Source organism: Megalopta genalis, chromosome 2 (genome assembly GCF_051020955.1).
Source record: "Megalopta genalis isolate 19385.01 chromosome 2, iyMegGena1_principal, whole genome shotgun sequence".
Taxonomy (NCBI): Eukaryota; Metazoa; Arthropoda; class Insecta; order Hymenoptera; family Halictidae; genus Megalopta; species Megalopta genalis.
In genome coordinates, this window is record NC_135014.1 from 8365087 (window position 1) to 8384323 (window position 19237).

General features: G+C 44.8%; 1 protein-coding gene across 1 annotated transcript in view; it reads left to right on the forward strand.

The window, feature by feature from the left end:
- Positions 1-16009: 16009 nt before the first annotated feature.
- The window catches only part of LOC117226595 (CUGBP Elav-like family member 1-A), a 425233-nt gene continuing 422005 nt past the window's right edge, over positions 16010-19237 (forward strand). Inside the window, exon 1 of the mRNA XM_076528848.1 lies at positions 16010-16093. The gene's annotated coding sequence lies outside the window, so the exon portion shown is untranslated. The remainder of the gene's footprint in view (positions 16094-19237) is intronic.

Genomic DNA, 19237 nt, shown 5'->3' on the forward strand with positions numbered 1-19237 from the left:
GGATGATTCGCGCGTCTGGCAAAAGAGGAAACAACTTGGAGCCCGCACAGTAAATGGCTTCAGAACTCTTTGGTTCTTTCGCCTATTATTCAAAGGAAATATACCTTTAAGTCTTTAAGTAATATCATTTAATCTTTATCACTCGAGTGGCGACTGTGAGGCGCGCCGCTTAAGTTTTAAAACTGTAAGTATTGGCCGTGCCAAGAGGTTTAATTTCATACGTATGTATAACATACAATAAATCATGTAAAATTGAAATACCGTAGAAAACGTCTTTTATATTTCTAATGAAAATATTTTCGAGTGCAAAGAGTAAAATTGCTAAAGTTGTGTTTAATGGCGAAAACTCCTGAACAGTAATTGGCTCCTCTGCTCTACATACAAATGCATATTGAAGCCGATACGGTCGTATGGTATTCAACTCTGGGCATCAGCTTCGGTCTCCGATATCGAAATATTGGAAAGATTTCCAAGGGAGAAAGATATGTATTAGCTGTTGGGCAAAATATCTATAATCGACGTCGTACATATCTGTACGCTGAAAGATTGATTTATTGTACTAACAAACAGGCAGCAAATAAACGAGGTTACTATTACAAAAAAAGAAAAAAGAAAAACAAAACTTCGAATTACAATTCGAATCGAGCGAGTATCATTGTGTTATAGGAGCCGCAGTATCGATGACAACGGTTGTACCAAAGTATACAATAAACATTAAAGCAAAGCAACGCGAGTGGTCGAAACAAACGCTTCCAGTTGGTTTTACTCCGAAGAATCGTTTTGATTTTCTAAAGGTTCGCTAGTAAAGCTGGAGTCGCCGTGCCGGGAGCATGAAAAATTGCTCGGAGTGCCAAGGGTTGCAGTCAAGGGTGTATTTGGAACGAGGCTGACTGAATTATCAGACGAGACGCAGGGAATATAATTTCGAAGGTAGCGAATCGATCAGAGGCGGGTCGACATTGGGAAAAATTGTGAACGAGAACGCTCGGCTCAGTAATTAAAGTTACGTTCAGCCGTGTGGAACTCGTGGAAACGTGACTCCGACGGTGTAGTAATTCAATTAACACGGTCTGTCGGCGGCAAAACATATTTCCTTGTTCCGAAAGACGCCGAACCGAGCGAACGTGCGCCTGAGAGAGATCGAGAGAGACGGAGGGACATGGAGCCGGAGAGAAAGAGGGAGAAAGGACGAAAGAGTGGGTGCAGGGCGAGGACGGGGATGCGACGAAAATCGCGTAGACGCGGAATCGAATCGGGTCACGGGTGTGTCGGTAAGTTTCGCTGGAGAGTGCGATAATTTGACCATAAATCATTTAATTGCAAACTCCGTTGGCGCGGGGGGTGGGACGGCGCGCGAAGCTTATTGAGACGCGTTTCCCCGGCTCGCGCCTTCGGCTAGCTCTCCTCAGAAGCTCGCCGGTAAGATAACAGGAGCGGGTTAATTGTTTGAAACTTAGCGCTTCGCCCCGCGGGGCGCACTCGCTATTTACTGTACATAATTAATTTATACTCGTGCGCGAGCTGCGTGTTGTAATTGCGTGATACTACGGCAGCCGTAGCCGAGAAAAGGCGGCGAAGAAAGGGGCTGGGTAACGATGGAGAACGCTGCGGGAACCGTGCAGCACACATTCGGCTAACAATTGAATCATTGCTGTTAATGAACCTTCTGTCCGCGGCCTCCAGGCTCCGTTTCTTTCGGCGAATCGAGGGCGCGGGTTACGCCGTGAATAGGCCAGCTTCGTACCAAGAAATTCGCGGATGAATTATTCGAGGAATACAGAAAGGCGAACGCGCGGAAAACTGCGTGCGCTTTGTTAGAAATGTTTCCGAACGTTTCAATGCCGTGGCAAAACGTTAAATCATCGAGACACCTTAGCGACGCGGACAGAGGGGGCTAGGCTGGTTTAAAGCGAGCACAGTGGAATTAGCCGGCATCGAGTCGGACACAGAGACTAGGCTCGCGTTGAACCGCAAACGACGCGGTAAATATCAGATCGGATAAGTGGAACAGGTCGGGATCGAATCGGACGAGTGCGATAAACCTCCTTGGGAACGAACCCTTTGGAACGAACGATTTTAGCTTCCTGTTAGAAATACTTTGTGCCGATTAAATATAATTAACGAGAACAAAAACATTAGCATTGCTGCGAATTACTCCATTTTTCGCTCGCGACGCGGTATTTTATATTTTTACGATAAAGAATATTAACACTTTATCGACCGCTAGCCTATTTATCGGCTTTTCGATTGCCAATGCTTATCGACCGATAGCCTATTAATCGACTTTTAGCTATCGACGGTTTTCGCTTCTTTACTGTTTTGTTAGTAGCTGACCTCCTGTATGCTGACCTCCCCATATCCTTATGAATTATAATTATAATAATTATATTATTATTTATTATTATTTTTAAAGGAATAAGCACAACACAATGAATAGCGAAAATTTAGCCGGTACTGGGAGCAAATGCGCGCGCGACTAAGCCAGTCCTTACTGAGTGGCAGCCTCAACCACGACCGGACGATAAAGTGTTAACTATAACACAACTCGATACAATTACAATTCAGATCTTTCAGAAGTGGGATGTTGATCGTTCGACAGTCCGATCTCGACTCTTCGATTGTCCGTTGGTGTAACACTCTTCCGTGGCAACCCCTATCTTCTATTATTCTTTAAGGAGTTGTTCACAACAGGGCAGTTTCACACTACAGCGACTTGATTCGAACAAGTCGCCGTAACGGTATTATTTATTGAATACGGGTAATAAGTGCCAATAATCTTAACCCCTCGTGTTACGGTTTCCTTCGCGGATACGTTGACTTGCACTTCTCGAGAGAAACGGAACGATGTTTGTTTCTTGTATAGTTGCACGGTTCCGTTCAACTCGTATCTTTTTAATCCTTAGCGGACGACAACTTTTTCGGCCGAGTCAGGTAGCAGGACGAGGCGATTTTTGCAAATATGTCGAGTGTCTTATATGGTACAATAAAATGATCTTACATATAAATTATCTTACAAAAACGTTATGTTTCGTTAGTTTATCTATATTCACAATTTTATGAATATAATTTTACAAAAATTATGATTTGTAGTTTCGTTCGGTGTGATAGTTTATAAAACATTGACCAAGGTACATTCTTGGTTTATCTGGACATGTATCGCAGAAACAGATCGTCTCATGTCTTCCCCCTGGTTTGTTTCGACTGGAACAAACTTTACAATCTTTCTTTGCGCCAGTAACAATTACATGCGGTTTCCCGTTTAGACGAATTTCGTCAGAGTTGGATGTCGAACTTGAAGATCTATCTCGTGGTTGACAAAAATCTCCTCTCAATTTGTTGATCAAAATTTTGCGAAAGTTCAAATGTGTAACTAGCTGTTCGTTTCTCTGTCTTTTTACATGTTTGTAGAGAATGTGCGAATTGATCAAACAAATTTCCAGTCCCCGGAAAAATAATTTGCGCCACCACTTCAGGGACTTTCACATAAAACAGTAGGTTGGATAATGTTGGAGATAACGAAATCTAACATAAACACCGATTGTCGCCTCTCGCTCGCCATTCGTCCTGCCGCGCGAAACGCCGTGGCGACCGAGAGTCGCCTCTCGTCCGCTAAGGGTTGAACTTTATTGTAGATGGTGTCGCCGAAAGATCGACGTCTTATTTTGCTAGAAGCCCGAGCAATATATGTAGGACCGTTTTTTTCGAACGAGGGACGCGTCGCACCTCTTTTTGGATCTTCCATATCCGAAATTTTCGAAGTTCTTTTTTTGCCGGAGTGCGAGGCTCTTTTTCGGACGGACGAGGTAAACTTCTGACATAAGTTTCCTTAACCGAGTGACGGTAGTTTCACCGGCAGATAAGACGCTCCTCATAACCGCACCGAGATTTCACGAGCTAAAACTTTTTCCTCGAGAGCAAATCCGTCGGCGTACTCGGCTCGTGTTCTCCTCTCTCCTCTCTCCCTCTCTCTTCGTGGTTCCGTGGCGGTGCCCCGAGAGAACAGAGAAAAGAAAAAAGAGAGGAAGAGGGAAAGGGAAGGAGTCCGAGTTTCGGGGACAGCCGGTTCGATTGAATGGATTATTCGAGCTGCTATCGGGCAGCTTTTGTGCGGGCGGCAGCTGCACGCGTTTCTCGATTATCGAACCGGGTCCCAGCGAATCGAAAACATTCGGAACGGCAGCGGCCGACTACTCGTGAAACAAATATATTTCTGCTGCGAATTCTCGCGAAATTTCGAAAAACGGTCAACGGAGAAATGTTCTTCCGACAAATGGCTGGTGTTCGCGGGGTACTCCTGTAACCATGACACAACGGAGAAAGAGATGAAATTTTCATCACCTTTTAGTCTTCTGTACAACGGCGGAGCATATTAACACGTTCCGTGCCACGTGTACCATCGATGGTACACGCTTGCATGTTTACTTAGTGAACTGAACAAATTGTTTACAAGAAATTTAGAACCGAAGAATCAATTTCCACCGCAAGAATGGGCGTTGATAAGTTTTTGTTACGTTGTTATGTGTACGAGAATTAATAATTGCACGTAATACATCAAGTTTTAGTAAAATATCAAAGTGTGAAGATTCGAGTAAAAAAAGCTCGGCACGGAACGTGTTAAACGTTTAACGCGTCGAATGCCATGGTCACCGATGGAACCGGCGAATCCAACGTTACCGGTGTAGGGCTTAGCTTTTCTGAATCTCACGTGTCGCTGTGATAAAATAAATAGAACTTTCAGGATAAAGAACGAAACAAGGAGATTACAGTTTATTTGAAAAGACCAGATGGACAAGCCGCGTAAAATTAGCGTGGCATTCAACGTGCCAAAGGTATCAACGTCGACGCGCGCTTTCAGCTAAGACTCGCTCGAAGCTGCTCGGAAAAAGGCCGTTCGGAAAATAGTCCTGTACGAATTCACGGCGAGTACTGCGCATCAATTTCACTTTCGTCGAGCGGCGCTTTTGAACCAAATTCTCTTCCCTTTAATACCGACGCCGGGCATATTTACTGTGAGAATAACTTCCTAAAGTGACTGTATAGTTATGGCAGGTAGTTAAAAAGTTTTTCTTCCAGAAATAAATCCGGAAAGTTCTTCGCGCCGTAGTTCTCGAGAGCGTCTACTTTCCTCCGGACCTTCTTTCACAGAAATTTAGCGACGATTGTTCCTTTTTTTCTCTCCTTAATAAAAGTAAGCTCCCTCGCTTTCATAGATCACGGTTATATAACCGATAATTGGAAAGAACGATTTTTTATTAGCCGTTCTCGCGTGTTATCCTGCAATTGGTAACGCGTCCGCGTCGCGCGCGGTGTATCCCCGGCAAATTCGTCGACACGAAGAAGAGAAAAGATCCGAGTAAATCGATATGGTAACAGATAATATTTGAACGGGACCGATCGAGCGAACTGTACACACCGGAGAACTCCAAACTTTGCTTCGTTAACGAGCGCCGCCTATTAAATACATAATTTCCAGCTTATCTTCTTAACGGGTACTTACAATTAGTTGCGAATAAAGAAACGTGCTCGGAGCTTGTTCGAGAGTCGATCCGAGTACGCGGACGTGGCTGCGGAAGATCGATAGTTCGATGGGAAGCTGGCCGGATTAGAAAGAAACGGGGATTCGGAAATGCCGCGATTCTCAACCTGGTATTAAAAGATTTAATTCTAGGGTCGGCCCGTCGCCGCGTTAGCCTTCGACGAAATTGTAGCACTGCGGACGAGCTGAAACTTGCGCGCAAACAGGATTGGAAGAGTTTGAATAACAGGCGTACCGTGAAACTTAATATTTTGAATAACAAGCACGGATTCTGTTTCCTCCGGCAGTTTGAGAAAAAGATTCTCTGTTCTTTGTCCGTCTGGGTATTCGTTAACGTTCCGTTGCATTGCTGAGAGTCTGAGTTTCCACGGCGAAGTAATTTCTATACTCCGGACTACCCTGCGTTCAACTCCAATTTCCTTAAAATTTTCGCTCGATAATATATGAGATCACCGACGTAACTTTTATAAAACAGTTCTTCCCGCGGAAAATCGGACGAAATTTCCACCAAAAGGGTTGTTCGGCTAAAATCGTTAAGATATTCCGAAGATAGGAAAAACTGACGCGAGAAGTAGGTTCGCTGTGCAAAAATGTATATACGTGTAAGGTAATTATCGGCTCATCTTATTAAGGATTTAACGAACCTAAAATATCAGGCTGATGAACCATTTACGAGATCGCTCGTGCAAACGGTGCCTCGATCGTGTTCGCAATTTGCTCGTGTCGAACGAATAATGGACGGCAAGAATTATGTACTTAGAAGCGCAATTACCCCGGAAGCGAATCGAAGATCTGTACATATGTACGTGAAAGTTATCACGTCCGCTATATCAGCCATCGGATAATACGTGTGACGGCCACGATAACGTGTCTTCGTATAATCGTTAATTGATTTTATAGCGCGTACCATAATATCCTAGAAATTACGGGCTCTTCCACAAGATAATAATTTTGTTAATATTGTTCAAGATCTCTGTTGCATTCGATAAAATGTTACAATTTTAAAGACTCCTTCGAACACGTTGGAATGAAACGCTAAAGAAGTACTCGTGCAAACAGAAGCATATTTTATCATAAGAAATCATCCGGCGTCGAGTTACCCTGCGTGCCACAGTAGTCGATTGCTACACCCATACATAACCAAGAATAGAATGTTATCGATGCTGATTACGGCATAATTTTAATCTTAACGCGACTCGCGTCGTATTTCATACAGCGGAAGCTCATCATCCAGTTCGAAGAAAGAAAGAAAGAGAGAGAGAGAGAGAGAGAGAGAGGGAGGGAGACAGAGAAAGAGAGAGAGAGAGAGAGAGAGAGGGAGACAGAGAAAGAGAGAGAGAGAGAGAGAGAGAGAGAGAAAGAGAGAGAAAGAGAGACAGAGACAGAGAGAGAGAGAGACAGAGAGAGAAAGAGAGACAGAGACAGAGAGACAGAGAGAGAGAGAGAGAGAGAGAGAGAAAGAGAGACAGAGAGAGTTCTCTCGATGTATCGAACGCGAAGGCTGCATTAAATTAGGCGCTAGTACACAATAATGGTTTAGTAACGCGTGTTCTTGAGAAGTCGAGGCTTCATCCTATCCCCGTAAAAAGAAACGACTCGACTCCCCGTGAGGAAAATGTACTTAAAAAGTTTCCACGTCTCGTTTATTAAAAATGAATTAACCCCGGCCTCCTGCGGGGTATAAATTTGTTCAAACTTCTTTCGAAAGCTCCCCCAGCCGACTTTTAATTACCTCGATATCATGATGAAGCGAGTTACGTCGATGGTTCATTTTGATAAACTACGAACGAAATTTTGCACGAGATTTCCCTCCCTTGTACAGACTTTCTACAATACCTCCACCACACATGGAAATCATTCTATGTGAAATAAGAAGTCTCGAGATGGAAAATGCAATATTTCTTTACGTGTGCGGTATAGTAACTCACTGTTTCTATTTCTTCTAGTGTGTACAGTAAATTCTCCCTAATTCATCCTCCGCTTGTGGAAAATGGACAATTTGGGTAGAGGAGGTACGATTATTCGAGCCTCGCGGCTCGATTAGGGTCAATTAGGGAAAATTTACTGTGTTCGGATAGCAACGCGTCTGCTTATGACAGGCTGTTTCTACTACACGCACTGTGCCGATATTGACGCGTCTGGTCGTGGCTCGTCCGTTCTACTTCTGTCAGCGTGCAGAGAGCAGCAGGAGTCATTAATTAGTGCTACCTGTTTCTCCCTTTCGCATCGAATGAAGGTAGAAACGTACTAATGTCGAGTCACGTGAAATCATGTAAAATCGTTTACGCGTGACAAGATATGAACAGCGTGACGTGATACTGATCTGTTTCTAACGGATTTGACGCAATAAAAATACGCAGATTCGCGCTGTTCGAATGTCGCATGATTTCACGCGATTTCACTTGACGCGAAATTAGTGTGTTTCTACTTTAACCTTTTAGGTACGGCTGAATTCTGCGCGAGGCTATTTCTCTGAACGGCAGAGTCTGATATGTACTGTACAGGGTGTCTGTATATTGTTAAGATACAGTTATATTGTTAAGATAAGTCTGTATATTGTAAATCGATGTGAAGACAAAAGAAGTGTGAAACAATGCATATGAAGACGATTATTTGATTCAAACGACGACCGAGTGAGCTACTAGAGTAAACCACTATACTGTGTATGTCTCGCGATCCGGAAATGACGGGTTCCTCGGATCATTTGTTGCAACTTCTTCCTTTACAAAAATTTTCTCCGAGGCACCGTTAACGAGTTATTAACGAAAAACCGTGACCAATAAGAATCGAGCACGGCTGACGCGAGGCGGCCCAGCCAACCAGCGCGCGAAGCCCAGTTGCGCTCATTGGCTCGGTCGCCTCGCGCCAGCCGAGCTCGCCTCTCATTGGTCATTGTTTTTCGTCAATAACTCGTTTACGGTGCCTCGGAGAAAATTTTTGTAAAGGAAAAAGTTGCTTCAAATGGCCTGAGGAACCCGCCACTTTCGGATTGCGAGACATTTTTGGGACACCTTGTAGTGGCGCGTCGTTCAGAGAGATGACATCCGCGGAAGCCACTATAGTGGCGCGTCGTGCCTAAAAGGTTAAAATGCAACGTGGCGGACCATGACCGACTGTTTCTACTTTTTTCCAACGTATAGATCGCGACGTGTCTGGCTCGTGATATTATAAGTGAAACAATTAGATCGCGCAAGATTGCGGTGTGCTTCAAATATTTGACTTGCTAGTCGAGTTTTCGAAAGGTGAATCGCGTTGTCGACTGTTGGAAGACGGTCGCCAGATCTTGCACCGAACTTGTTAATGTTTAGGAAGCTCTGCTGGTTGTTCGGGGGCGATTATCGAATTCGCAAACGAGAATCGAATCAAAGTTGAAATGTCACTTGAACGCACGAACGGTAGCGTGAACGGAATTGGGACCGAGATCGGAGACAGGAACGCGAAATGGAATGGGGGGAGGGGTAGGAACGGGGCGGGAATGGGGACAGCTTAATGAGGGAAACTGCAGGGGGCAGGAGTGCGATTCTTGCCGCGACGAGCCGATCGGCCCAGGGAACGAGAGCGAACCGAAAGTCGTCCATTTAACCAATTCGAGGTGGGGAGAGGTGGGCCGCGTTTCCCAATGCATCGCAAAGGACACTTTATTATTCCGTAGGAAGGAAGGAAGGAAGGAAGGAAGGACCCTTTTCGAACAGTTGACTCCGTCGGCTCTCTCCTCTCCTAACTCTTTCTCCCTCTTTTCCCTTTTTCTCTCTATTTCATCGTTGCCCCGTTCCTCGTCGATCGCGGATCTCCGGCTCGTCCGGACTAACGAGATACATCGATTCAATTCAAGAATGAACTTTCTTCGAGGAGATTCATCAGGCGTGATTAAAGTAGAGAATTACAGGGTGCACGCGATAAGAAAATTTAATTCTTCATTAAGCACCGCTGTTTCTTCCCGGACAGTTAATTATCGTCCGTTCGGAATAATTGGGTTGCCGGGAACACCGTGTAAGTTATAACGAGACCTACTCGATCGGATCCGTTATAATTCAACGGGGTTAGAAAACCAATAGCCTGCGCGCAAAGCTTGCAATTACCGTCTCGAATAATTATCGTTGCGCGCCAGCCCCTGAGAACTTCCTTTAAAACGATTCCGGGGATATTATTTGAAAACCTCGAACTTACCGGGTCGCAAGAATAATCGGACAACAACGTACGAATTTGTTGAACGTGTCCGTCGAATTTTCGTTGTCGCTGCTCGCTCTCGGCCGGGTTCTTCCGAAACGAATACGTATCCAGAGATGCGGACGACATCCGTCGTCATCGTGGCGGTTCGAGTTGCTATTCGTAGCATAAATTCTTGCAAGAAATTCCGCGGAGATTCATTATTCTGTTGTAATAACGTCAAAGGAGGAGGGTGAATTCGCGTTGCCCATCGAAGATAATTGAGTATTATTGGAATTTATGCTGTGCTGCGGAATTTTCACGAGGAATTCTAAACGTTCTAAGAACACGAATCTCGTTCCGTGCCGATGCTTGTTACATGCATTTATTCGCGTTTACGCTTGCGCCGGATTTAATATTTTGACGATGCCGAGGAGGAGCGCAAAATATCTCTTGTACGTTCTACACTTGAATCTGTTATACGAGCTCCATATTATACAGTATAATATAATACAGTAGCAGTAGCAGTAGCAGTAGCAGTAGCAGTAGTAGTAGTAGTAGTAGTAGTAGTGTAGTATAATACAGTATAATACTGATGTATAATATGTATATTATAGATCTTATAGATATGTGTATCATATTATACACCAACAAACATTGATCGTAAGTCTTTGGCATACATTTCTGGTACAGTACTATATATTTTATTATACAGGCTGTCCCAGGTTTTTACGGTCAAACGCTATCAGTGTATTCTGCGAGTGAAAATAAGAAAAAAAATGTCATATAAATGTAGGCTCAAGAATGCTTTATTAAAAATCTTTTAATCTATAAAATTCTTTTATCTATATTTACTAATACAAGATGATGTCTTAAAATGCGAATGAATATATATATATATATTTCTATCTTTATATTTATTTTTAATCTAATTTCTTTTTTATTTTACTTCTTCTCTTGCAACAAAGGATTTTTGACTGAAAGATTATTATTACCGTTGATATAAATTATAATTTTTTAGGCTCTGCTTATCGTTCTGCAAAACAATTCGAATGATCGATGAAGCAACGAAACGTTGTACACGGGTATCGGAACTTTGAATCCTTCGAGTTCTGCCAGCAATCGGTTATCTTCAGACCGACAGAAATCTTTCCTGCCTCGTCGGTTTTTTTCTAACGAGTTCCTGAAACTCTGAATTTTTGCCGGAGTTCCTCGCCGCGCCGGTAGATCCACTTTTACCGGTCCGCCGAATTACACCGAAAGAGGTTGATGAAGTTTCCGGTGGACTCATTAACTAAATCACGAATAAGTTTTATCAGCCGCGATCCGGGGACGGGAAATGTAATCGGTGGAATTCCGAGCGACTTGCAGGCCGCTGCTGCCAAGGTTCTCATGTACGAAACACTCAACTACGTGACCAATAATTTAACAATGTAGCGTGTTCGGGAGACAGTTTCGAGGCCGAACGCGAAAGTTTCGTAAAACTTGCCCACGGTCGAGTGGACCGGCGAGGACTTTGCCCTCTCTCGGTCCTATTCAAACAACTTTCGTTTGTCGATTCGCTGCAACACGATTGGTCGCAAATAGCATAAACCCGGCTCGTTGACCGCAACTTAACGCATCTGCGGGACGGTTTGCCGGATGGATTAATCCGGTGGACTCGTCGAGAGAAACTTCTTAATGTGGTAATGAAAACAGAGGGGTCGCTTTCGTGCTGGCAGCCTAGGCCCGAAACCGAGGGGGCGTATAACTGAAGAAGTCAAGCAACACCACGACCATTCAATAATTCTCCTTTCGTTCTTCTTGAACTGCGCTTGATCCGGCGATAAAATCCGGATCCCTTTTACACGGAATACCTGCCAGCCGATATTAATTTGTCGAGGCCCGTAACCAGCCAAACGGAACGGTTGAAACGTCCACTTTCGTCCTTAACCCTTTCGCTACGGGCGGGTTCTCCACCGCGGTACTTCCGCTGAACGGAGCGCCGCGACATCACTGCACGCTACGCGACGCCGATCGTCAGCGGGAGTACCGCGGCGGACAACCCAAGCTGCTTGAATGTTTTCGTACGAAAAAATTTCTCTCCTAAGGGTATTTATAAATAAAGGGTATTCCAGGGTATTTATAACGTCTTAGCATGCGCTCTTTAATTTACAGTATGAGGGGAAATAAAAAACATTATGCAATATAATGCATCTTATGGAAGGCCACTATAGTGGCCCATAGTACCTCAGTGGCATCTTATGAAAGGCCACTATAGTGGCCCGTAGTACCTCAGTGGCATCATACGAAAGGCCACTATAGTGGCCCGTAGTACCTCAGTGACATCTTATGGAGGGCCACTATAGTGGCCCGTAGTACCTCAGTGGTATCATATGAAAGGCCACTATAGTGGCCCGTAGTACCTCAGTGGCATCATACGAAAGGCCACTATAGTGGCCCGTAGTACCTCAGTGGCATCATACGAAAGGCCACTATAGTGGCCCGTAGTACCTCAGTGACATCTTATGGAGGGCCACTATAGTGGCCCGTAGTACCTCAGTGGCATCATACGAAAGGCCACTATAGTGGCCCGTAGTACCTCAGTGACATCTTATGGAGGGCCACTATAGTGGCCCGTAGTACCTCAGTGGCATCATACGAAAGGCCACTATAGTGGCCCGTAGTACCTCAGTGGCATCATACGAAAGGCCACTATAGTGGCCCGTAGTACCTCAGTGACATCTTATGGAGGGCCACTATAGTGGCCCGTAGTACCTCAGTGGCATCATACGAAAGGCCACTATAGTGGCCCGTAGTACCTCAGTGGCATCATACGAAAGGCCACTATAGTGGCCCGTAGTACCTCAGTGACATCTTATGGAGGGCCACTATAGTGGCCCGTAGTACCTCAGTGGTATCATACGAAAGGCCACTATAGTGGCCCGTAGTACCTCAGTGGCATCATACGAAAGGCCACTATAGTGGCCCGTAGTACCTCAGTGGCATCATACGAAAGGCCACTATAGTGGCCCGTAGTACCTCAGTGACATCTTATGGAGGGCCACTATAGTGGCCCGTAGTAGCGAAAGGGTTAACTCCTAAGCGATCGGCTGGTATACGATTCGTCTTAACATCGTTCGATGGTAATTACATTTCGCACGGGGCAACTTAAATAATATTCGTTCCGATTAGCTTCATGATTAACGTCCGCCGAATTTTATCGGGGTTCTTTACGAAGAGCTTTGCCTAGCGAAATTTTAACGGCAAGTAGAACAACTTTATACGCGCTGTCCTAAAATCTCCAGGAGCAGTTCCTCTTTCCTAAGAATGCTCATGAAATAATAAAGGCTCGAAGCCGGCGCCCGAAATATTAATAAAGTCGTAAAGTGTAAAGTAGCTTGCGTCAAAGTTCTAGGGGATAAAAGAATGAAAATAAACGTTCGCGAGCTTCGGAAACGCGGATTCCGGACCCACGCTCTACTTAGCGGGGTGTTAATATTTCCCGGTCATTACTTTTTTAACGACGGCAGCTGGCAAGTTAAAAGCATCCTTGATTTATTAATTGAGCGTTGCGGTTTATTTCTGCTGGCAATAATGTAACGAGCCTGATCGGCGCGCGGGAGGGCAGACGATGCGTAGCTTCGGCATGCTGGAATATGGTTAAATTGTAATTCCGAAACGTGGCCTGCCATTTTAATGCACAATTCTCAACGGAGAATGACACCACCTGCCTAATTAGGAATAACGAGAGCGATACGTGTAACGGCGTTGTCAGTCCTTGACAGATCATCGATTAGAGAATAACGAAGCTGTATTTTTTCTCTGCCATTTATTTATCCTGTTGCATACGCGAACATCAAAATATGCGTGTAATGTTCCTCGCATCAACCAACGTTTGCATCCGATAAGGATCGTAAGGGTTGTAGAAGTCAATATTCACAAAAAAGAAACACTATTCCAAATAGTATAATAAAATTTGCAAGCGCAGTGCATTTTGTTAATTTCTATCTTTCTTTCCCTTCGACCGAAACTCTTGTCCGCTGCTCTACTTGCCCCGTTTTGGTGCCGACTTTCGCCAAGTTCTCGCGGGCGCAGGACAGTGTTTATTTTCCTATAGAGCGATTCTGAAAAAATACTGCTCGGCGAAAATATCGGCAAAATACCGAGAAACATACATCGGGGGCGGCAAAGGGAGAAAAACGGCGCCATTCGAGCTTATCGTCGGGTCGCAGAGGCCAAGAAGGATTAAATCATTGCTGCAACATGTGTCATCTGTTGTGTTTGTCGGCTCGACTGCGGAACGATGGCATATGGGGGCGTCGACTCGCGGGCTCGTGAACGGATCGTCTTGCCCGGCGCTCGACAAACGTTTCGGGATCGCTTTCACCCCAGGGTGCCTGTAAATCTTCTCACCATAAACACATCGGCGAGCTTCGGGCACGGAGCGCATAAATTGGGGACGTCGCTTGGCAGATCAGCCGCGGCGATAACCTCTCGACAGTCTGTCCCGCGTTCGTGCCGCTATTTGCATAAATTTTACACAAAAAAATTGCGACCCGCCCTCCGCCGATAGAATGCAACGAATGTTTTTCGAGAATATTTGAAAAAGCGACGAAAACTGCAGCAGCGTTTTGCGACGAAACGATACCAGCGAAATATTAGTTGCCGTTTGCCTTAACCCTTTGCATTCGAAGCGATTTTCATTCCAGAACATTACAATAAATAATAATTTTAGAAACTAATATTAGGTCTACCGGAAAGTTCTGTCCGTTTTTGAATTGAAATACTACTGTGATCAAAAAGTAAGGTGAATTTGTTTATAAAATGTAAATTCTTTATTTATTCTTCCAAATCAATTTCATCCCCTTCAAAGTAATCCCCGTCCGATAAAACGCACTGTTTCCGACGCTTTTTCCAGTCCTCGAAACAGTCGGAATAGTCTTTTTCCGGTATAGCCTTCAAGACCTTCTTCGATTCGGTTTTTATCTCCTCAATCGTGTCAAAACGGCGTCCCCGCATTGGCTTTTTGAGTTTGCTGAATAACCAGAAGTCGCACGGAGCCAAATCAGGCGAATACGGTGGTTGCGGAACGATATGAGTCGAGTTTTTGGCAAAAAAGTCGCGAAGAACCAATGCAGTATGACATGACACCAATCGAGACTTGACGCGTTTGAGACACAAAACATCCTTCAAAATGGTTTGGACTGAGCCAAATGATATTCCAACACTATCAGCGAGGTCTCTTATTGTCAATCGACGATTTTCAAGCACCAAATCTTCGATTTTTTGGACGTGGCCCTCGTCGGTAGACGTTGATGGTCGTCCAGAGCGCGGTTCGTCTTCAACGCGTTCTCGGCCCGCTTTGAACTCGTTGCACCACTTATAAACGTTTTTTTGTGCCATAGTTTGATCACCAAAGGCCTTCCGCAACATTTTCAACGTGTCCGCACAAGAATATTCGTTCCGCAAACAAAATTTGATGCAAGTTCTTTGCTCGACAAAATCACCCATTGTAAAAATCGAAAAATTCACTTTTTGTCGTTTACTAAAACACGTGTAACTCGGAGATAATTAAACCTTTTAACAAACAGACGCTTGGCAATTGTTATAGACAGTCCTACCAACCTAGGAAAAAAACAATTGCCTGCCTTCCTAATGTCCGGGAGTTTTAAATGACAATTTCACCTTACTTTTTGATCACAGTAGTATAACACAATTTTCATACATTTAATAATATTTATTGTAGAATATACTTTCCATCGTTACTTATGACTTCTTGTCAGCGTGATGGCAACTTGTAAATGCCACTTTTAAAAAATGATTTATTTTTAGAGGCGAAGAACTCAACTAGTGCTTGCTTGACATCAGCTTCAGTTTTGAATTTTTTTCCTGTAAAAAGTTTTGCAAAGAGAGGAACAAGTGATAATCGGAGGGTGCTAGGTCTGGGGAGTACGGTGGATGTGACAGAATTTCCCAGCCTAGCTCTGCGATTTTCTGACGAGTCGCCAGAGCAGCATGTGGTCTGGCATTATCATCGGTAGCCATGTTTTCGCGATCGCGTCTCACTTAATAATGACATGAGACATCTTTGATTCAGTTTATTTGGGAGAGTACATGTGTGTAAATGCAATGATAAAGAGAGATAGTCGTATGTGCCTCAAATCAACATGTGCATATGGATTGAAACTTGAAGTGACACTATGGGACAGAACTTTCCGGTAGATCTAATAAAAAGTTCATCCACATGTGACCGACACGTGTGCGACACTCGAAGCGAAAGTCTTAATTTCTCGGCGCTCGTTTTCGGTTTGTATAATAGAATTTTTTCGATTGCCATGTTATAGGATATCGTGGTCATTTCGGCTCGCACGCGAGGGAATCGTGACCGATTTCTCGAGGTGTTCTCAGCGGATCCGGCGAGACGGAAAGGTGAGTCGCCATAAAGTAATCTCTAGTAGAAAAACAAATTGAAACGTTGAAACGTGCCGCGCGTAGATTAGACCAACCGGTTACTCTCGCTCACCCTCGGTTGCTCGCTCACCCCATCGCGCGTGCACGGCCAAATACGTCGAATGAAAGGACACGTGACATCGAAAACCATGAATAGTTAGGGACGAACCCTTTCGTTGAATCAATAGTCATTCTGCCACAGTCCCACGAAGATGGACGGTAACTGCGAGTCCGGACTACGAGTGCCCACACTCGATCGAGTTTGTCGATACACTCTGGCTACTTTCAATCGAGTTATTCATTATTATTGTTCTACCGCGGCGCGATCGAGGGATTCATCCACCGCGCCGGTTTCTCAAGTTGTTTGCTGAGGGCTTCTCCGGGCCAAGGGTCACCATCAAACAGACGATATTTGATTAATATTCGTGTTTAGAACATTGAAAATCAAAACTAATAGACCGATTCGATTTTTAAGTTTCATCGATACCCGTTCTACACTCGACACGTTAAACGTCAAAGTAGAAAAGAAAACTGATCTCTGGGACCACGTGGTTTTATTCTTCCATTAAGTTTGTCAGATTTTGAATTTATGTTATTTAAATATACATTACGCGAGATAAACGCAAACCGCGTGCAATTCGCAAAGCGTAAAATCTAATTCACAGTTGGATTTATTACATTTAATTCGCATAACATTCTGACCAAACACAGCGAGAGTTAATACAACTAATACGCGTCCACGTTAATGTAAATTTACGGTAGTGGACAATAAAATTACATCGTTCCCCAAAAATATATAATATAATCTTCTAAAATATTCGGATAGAGTTTATTCAATAGTTTCGTGCGATTCGAGCGCACGACATCGAGAAAACTGACCCTTCGAATTAAAGTAGATAATTGTGTAAAATTCGTGGGCGATATTTAGCTTTTGTATATCGACTATGCAAAAGTTCGCTGCGTGGAAGCCGAGGGAGCCGAGTTATCGAACGAGACAAAGAAGTCTCTCGACCGACGAGCAACTGAACGCTGCTCGTTTCGTTCATCGGCCACGTGACCAGCATCATCCCGTTGGGTTCGAGGCGGAGTCGTCTAAAAAAGATGATTAAACGAGAACCAACCCTCGACGAAGTAGAATACAGTGTACACATAACCCGTCGAAGCCAGCCACCCCCGCAGCGGACAACGGATGCATTAAAAAGCTCGTACAATGAGGCGAGCAAATAGACTGAGCGCACTCACGGTTTGTGGTTTGTCAAGCGTTCAACTTGTTTTTATGTGGCCGTGCAACATGTTTGACGGGCAAACTCTTTCTTCCATTAGTTTAAAATAAGTACATTAAGGACCCTTTTAGAGCTGCTCCTTCGTGCCCCGTGTTTTCTCTCGTTTTCTGCTCCACCGGAGCCTTGTCGAGCAGATTTTTCCGCCAGTACTTTGGCACCGGCTGACTCGTCCGCTAACTCGCCTGCTCGCCTGCTCGCCTGCGGAATTATAATCGAAGTATGATTACGGAGGGTGAAATTTCGGCCCCGCTTCGATCGACCGCGGTTTCTAATTTATAGCCGCGGTAATTGCGATCGAATGAATTTCGAATCGCGCGCGTCCCTCGCGAGAACAATGCACGATCGATTTTTCGAGAATCGTCGTATGGCGGCGTGGGTCGCGCGTTCGCGGTTTTTATTCTCGGAAATAAGTTGATTGTTCGCATCGATGTCTGTTCCGCGTAGCCTCGATGTAATCTGTCAAATGAAAAGAGAGAGAGAGAGAGTCGGCCAGCTTTTATCGTGATTACAATCGTTCCCCATACCCCGAAGTTCGGTCGCGTGACCATGCAATTTTCGGCGAGCATCGACGCGGACACTTCACCCATCGTATCTCGGGGGTGGCACCCTTCGATGTCGAGAGCCTCCTTGTACGTTGCTCGTAAAAATCAAGCCGTCCTTTATCGCGATCGTTTGCGTTGATTTCGCCCGAAGCTCGCCACTCGATGCTTAGAAATTTACTGCTGACCGCGGAGGAGCCTTCGAGGAAGCAAAAGGGCCATTGCCGGAGGAAAAGGAACTCTTCCTTTTTATCTGGAACACTTTCAAAAGCTTCGCCGCTTTATTCGGCTCCGGACTACAAACAAACAAACGCGTCCACCTCTGCATTTTATTTATAATCTATCCGGCTTTGTTTTCTTGTAGGGAAAATTGCAGGTAATTTGGCCGCAACCTGGTAACGGTAGTCGAGAAATTTCTTCCCACCTGTCCCGAATCATAGCCCGTTGGTTCGCGAAAGTTTCGGAAAAGTATACATAGCTCGCGTAACTTTCCCTGGAAAAACCGTGCGGCTCGTGGCGCTGTGCGTTTCCTTTCGCCGCGGTGAAATTCACCGACATCGGGCGTTACGACGTGCATCGATGAAAAAAAAGAAGATAGAAAGGAGGAGGAAGACAGAGGAACGGGAGAGAGTGCGGGTGGAAAGAAAAGGAGGCGGAAAGTGCGGCAAGTTCGCGTCGGTGGATCGACGTTTCGCGTTCTATCCATCCCTTTCGTGTCAATCCGACTCGCGTTTTCCGCTCAAAAGTTTCGCCCGGCAGAAATCCGCAACGGGATGTCGAATTTTCAGCCGCTACACCCAAATCGGGCTCTGTAACGCGAGAGAAAATCATTTCGATGCGACGTCGCCTCTCCGAGCTCTTCCCCACGATGAAACTCTGTGTATTTAGAATTTGCAGTTGCTTCGTGCACGCGGCATCCAACAAATCACAAAAGACGCTCAACGAGGTCATTGTCGCTTCGTAAAATACACGAACGCTACATTTCAAGCGTTGCACGTTTTTCCCAACATAGGCAATTAGGTTCCCAACTAGGTAGATCGCTTTGCTTACGCGATCCTTCGTCGCATTTGCAGAAATACGATACAGTCATTCTCATACTGTTGCGAATTATTCCGTTTCTCTCGCGTCGCGGCATTTTATTTACAATAAAGAATATTAACCCTTTCGCTACGGCGGTGCAGTCCGCCGTAGCGCCCCTCCTGAACGGAACCACCCGCCGAAATTGTGTACATTGCGCGTGGATAGTGTATTTGGGAAGAAAAGGGATTTTTCTTTAAAACAATATAGTTATAATTTCTGCA